Source organism: Triticum dicoccoides, chromosome 5A, assembly GCF_002162155.2.
Source record: "Triticum dicoccoides isolate Atlit2015 ecotype Zavitan chromosome 5A, WEW_v2.0, whole genome shotgun sequence".
NCBI classification, from domain to species: domain Eukaryota; kingdom Viridiplantae; phylum Streptophyta; class Magnoliopsida; order Poales; family Poaceae; genus Triticum; species Triticum dicoccoides.
Genome location: NC_041388.1, coordinates 527629903 through 527635326, shown reverse-complemented (window position 1 = coordinate 527635326; position 5424 = coordinate 527629903).

Sequence of the window (5424 nt, the reverse complement as noted above, 5' to 3'; positions counted from 1 at the left end):
GGAAGCCCACGTGAATTTGATCACATTCAAAGAAAATATTGATCAAGTTTATAAGGGAAACCGACTGAAAATCTTTATACCCTTTGAGGAAAACAAATCGAAAACAATACAGCTTGAGGGGCAATACAACCTGCTGAAGTAAGAAAAAAGGAAACACAAAACTCAACCCCCTGCCCGTATAGTTATAGCACACCGCAAAACCTAACTACCACAGAATAGGTGGAAGGGTGTGCAACACAACTTATGACATAACCATGAATAAAGCATAACTAGTATGACAACAAAGGGGCTCTCTCAGAGGTCGCCGAGAGAGAACACCACCAACAACAACGACGAATTTGTTGATAAAGGGTAACACAAGCTTCCAGCAACAATGAGTTGCACCGTTACCCATCCCAAGCCATCCAATGCGCAACATTAGGGGCATTCCCCTGGCGGGGTGAGACTAACAAAGGGGAAGTCACGGGCTCGGCCAGCATGCACAGAGAGAGTGACAATATGTCATTGAGAGGAAGGGTTAGTTGGTAGGAAGAGCGCAGTAATGAGCTAACAGAGGGTGTGCGCGAGAGGAAAAATTTCTCAACCAAGGCGACAAATTTTAAATGGAGGGTCCACACAACCAAAGTTGATGAGAATAAAGGATCCAAACAGAAGCTAGACATAGTGTTGTAAAGCTCAATGACGAGAAAATGAGATCACACTAGTAGAGAAAATGGCTAGTCACAGCTTTAATTGGTGGCACGCCATTTCCCAATCAACGCCATCACTATTTTTTCAAATAGTGGTGGCGTTGACATATTTGGTATGCCAGCTTTATAATGTTAGTGCTATCTGAAAGGATCGAGAAGAGGTGTCTAGAGGGGGGGGGGTGAATACACTCTTAACAAAGAAAAGTAGCAGTTTTTAATTTCTTCAAGTTAAGGTGGAGTTTTATCACAAGTTTAAACATTCACAATACATTCAAGCAAGCATGACAAGAGTATATGAGCAGCGGAAAGTAAAGCATGCAATTTGCAAGAAAGTAAAGGAATGGGATTGGAGTGTGCAAACGCAATTGGAGACACGGAGATTTTTGGCGTGGTTCCGGTAGGTGGTGCTATCGTACATCCACGTTGATGAAGACTTCAACCCACGAAGGGTAAAGGTTGCGCGAGTCCATGAAGGGCTCCACCCACGAAGGGTCCATGAAGAAGCAATCTTGTCTATCCCACCATGGCCATCGCCCACGAAGGACTTGCCTCACTAGGGTAGATCTTCACGAAGTAGGCGATCTCCTTGCCCGTACAAACTCCTTGGTTCAACTCCACAATCTTGTCGGAGGCTCCCAAGTGACACCTAACCAATCTAGGAGACACCACTCTCCAAAAGGTAATAGACGGTGTGTTGATGATGAACTCCTTCCTCTTGTTCTTCAAATGATAGTCTCCCCAACACTCAACTCTCTCTCACTGATTTGGATTTGGTGGAAAGATGATTTGAGTGGAAAGCAACTTGGAGAAGGCTAGAGATCAAGATTCATATGGTTGGAATGGAGTATCTTGGTCTCAACACATGAGTAGGTGGTTCTCTCTCAGAAAATGTATGCTGGAAGTGTAGGCACATTCTGATGGCTCTCTCCACAAATGACGAGTGGGTGGAGGGGTATATATTGCCTCCACACAAAATCTAACCGTTGCACACAAATCACCAAACTCGGTGGGACCGAATAATGAAACTCGATCATACCGTTTTAGTTCAAAATGTGAACGTTAGGCTTTTTCGGTGGGATCGATATGATCAACTCGGTGGGACCGATGTGCTAGGGTTAGGGTAAAACCTCATCTCGGTTTGACCGATTACACAAACTCGGTGGGACCGATTTTGGTAATAAGAAAAACAGAGAGTTGGTCAAGAAAACTTGGTGGGACCGATTGCATATCTCGGTGGGACCGAAATTATTGCAGTAGGTAATAGAGAGTTTGCAAGCCCATCTCGGTGAGACCAAGATCCCATCGGTGAGGCTGAATCGATTAGGGTTTCTGGCTGTGTCTATGTCAAGTGAACTCGGTGGCGCTGGTTAGATCAAATCGGTGGGGCCGAGTTTGAATTTTGGTTTGCGACATATGTGGATATGATAAAGTGGTTGAGGGCTTTGGAGCATATCACTAAGCACTATGAGCAAGCAAGCCGCACCTCATCCCCTTTTAATAGTATTGGCTTTCCTATGGACTCAATGTGATCTTGGATCACTAAAATGAAAATGTAGATTCTTGAGATTTTGAGCTTGAGCCAATCCTTTGTTCTTAGCATCATGCAGGGGTTCCACACTAGTAGAAAAGGGCCATTTGTCTCGGTTCATAAGGACCATCTGTCCCGGTTGCGGAACCGAGACTAAAGGGTCGTTACTAATGCCCTTGGCCTTTAGTCCCGGTTCTTATACGAACCGGGGCAGATGGGCCTCCACGTGGCCGCTGTGGCGAGCCCAGGCAGGAGGGCCTTTAGTCCCGGTTGGTGGCACTAACCGGGACCAATAGGCATCCACATGTCAGCTGTTCAGGGGCTAGGGTTTTTTTTTCTGAAAGGGGGGGGGTGGATTTGGGGATTTTGTATGGTTAATTAAGGTGTTTCATATATTGTGTTAGGTAGCTAATTAATTAATGGAGAGAAGTGTCCTCTCTTATCTCTGTGCTTGGTCGACGCTACGTACTATACGTATAGAGAGGCCCTCGACACGCTAGCTAGTAAGAAAATGAAGGAAACCATTAAGTATAGAAGTTCGTCATGCATACCGAGAGAAGTGATCGACCTCTCCTTCTCCGAGAGATTAGTCGAATAACAAGTTTTCGTATTATCTATCCGACGCTACTGGCTACATACATATACAATATGTAAGATCTGTTACAATCCCCTAGCATCTGAAATCAAGTTCCACATGGTATTCTCCGGCTTTATTGATGACGTGGTCAAGAAATAATCCCACTAATTCCTCTTGAATTGCTTTCATGCGATCTTCTAGTAGGAGTTCATTCCGCATCTCCCATGTCTAATTTGAAGAAGGGGGTTAATACATATATCTGAATGAAACTCAACAGAAATGATGGTGTAATAAAATGAAATTTTGAATATTATTGCTTACGGACATCAAATTGTCTTTTAGAGTAGCCCCGCTTATCTTTTCAAGTCATGTTCTAGATGAACTCGCACACGTAGTATCCACAGTAACCATTCCCTTGTTCCCGCCACAAGCACTTTACGAGAAATAGAGGTCAATCAAACTGATAATGAAGCATTATAAATGGCATTGATGAATGTAGCTAGAATCAACGGGATCGAGATGCGCGAAACTAGCTAGCTAGTACTACTTACTTTCGGGTATGTCCATCGCAGCTCCCCCGGCAGTCCCGGAGCTTGTGCGGTGAATACTTTCCAAACCCTGCGAGACAAAGAAAACAATTACTTGATATCAGGAAATGAACAAAAAGTTGTCGATATGGTGCGATAATGATCGATTGAACTTACTTCTCGAGCATTTTAGTCATGTGCGCATAGGTCTTGGGAGATTTTTGTCTCGAGTCAAAGACGGTTACTAGTCCCTGCTCAAGCTTAATCTCCAGGAGAATATAGTGGAAGCTGCGCACGCATGCATAACTCATCAATTACATTACTATAACCTCGCTCGAGTAATAAGGGAAACCGAATATGCACAAGACAGTAACACTCACTCGAAGTTGTAAGGAAAGAGTATTTTATCTTTGTTTTGATTTATTATCAATGATTTGAGCAAGTTGGCCTCAGCATCATCGGCTTTCTTTTCAACCTCAAATTGATCTATGAGATTTGTGTTAACGAACCCAATATCATACATTTCTGCTTTTCTGCACTCGACGATCTTCAGTCTGCATAATATAGTGAGGATAATCATATATACATGCAATGAAAGAGCTGAGCTATATATAGCGACTTAATGACAGAAGTAGTACTTACAGATAGTAGCAAGTGACCGTTAATTTATGGAGGGCCTTTTGATTGAACCACTGGAAGAACTCCTCAAATGGAATAGTGAACAAATCAATTCCAACGAGGTCATGCTCCTCTTTAACTCTCAGATACAAAGTATCTGCCCCCTCAGACTCTCTGCAGGTTTTCATGTACCAATCATGGAATCTTCGCATAATCATTGTTAGAGATTTTTCATCTTTGGCAAGAGGCTTCCCGTAATGGTATTGGTGTTTTTCCACCTCCAAGAAATCATAATGTACATCGTCGGGCAGGTAATCTTCAAGATTGCTATAATCGGGCACCATCCTCGGATCATTATCGACGATATAGCTAGACACCTTGAGCGGGGGGCACGATTGGTCCGCTTGTTCGCCGAGCTGGGCAATTTTTTTCCCAACTCATCGTTCTGCTAACCTTCGATCACTGATAGTATTTCCCGACCGCTCCGCTTCGATATATACCTTTGCAGTAATGCACTCATAGTTGTTTTTCAGCGGAGACTTTGGTGGTTTCCTCATGGCATCGATAGTGCGCTTTGCTTTCACCCGGTCTAACTTCTCCTCCGGAGGTGGATGTCTCTTTGCTTTCACCCCTTCAAAAAAGTCCTTCACTTCTTTTTCCACGATCTTCGCGTTTTCTTCCACGGTCCTCTCGTATGGTACCTTCTCTAGAGGCTTGAGAGGTGGACCGAATCTATATTGCCTCCCACCTCTGGATGTACTGCTAGGCGCTGGAGCAGATGGAGCAGATGCGGCTGTCTTCTTTCGTGCTTTCTTACGAGGCAGAGGAGAAGGACTACGACGCGCCGGAGCAGCCGGGGCGGCGGCGGGTCTCTTCCGCCCTTGTTGGCGAGGTGGAGAAGGAGGAGGCTGGTGGATGCTCGGGCGCGCCGGCGCAGGCGGAGAAGGAGGCGAGTGCCGCCACGCGCCGGAGAAGGAGGAGGCTAGTGGCTGCTTAGGCGTGCCGGTGTAGGCGGAGAAGGAGGCGGAGTGCCGCCACACGCCGGAGAAGGAGGCTGAGTGCCCTGATCACTCGCCGGAGGAGGAGGCGGTGGATGAGGCGGAGTGCCCTGACTCGCCCGAGGAGCAGGAGGAGGTGGAGGCGTCCAGTTCGGAAGGTTGATGAGCTCCTTCCGCCATAGGCATGGAGTCTTCAGACAAGAACCCAGCCGAGTCTCCCCGTCACCCGTAGGGTGGTCAAGCTGGAGGTCCTTAAATACTTCTGTGATTCCATCCACCATCACCCTAGCATATCCTTATGGAATCGACCGACAGTGAAAAGTTGCGCCAGGTTTAGGAGGTGCAACAGAGCCAACAGCCGCCTTGACTTTAAATTCCACCCACTGCGTCATAAGGTGGCAATTCTGTGACTCCGTGATAGCATCCACGGGGTAGCTAGCAGGAGCCGTGAAGACAGGCTCCTAAAGCAGCTCTGTGGAAGCCACGT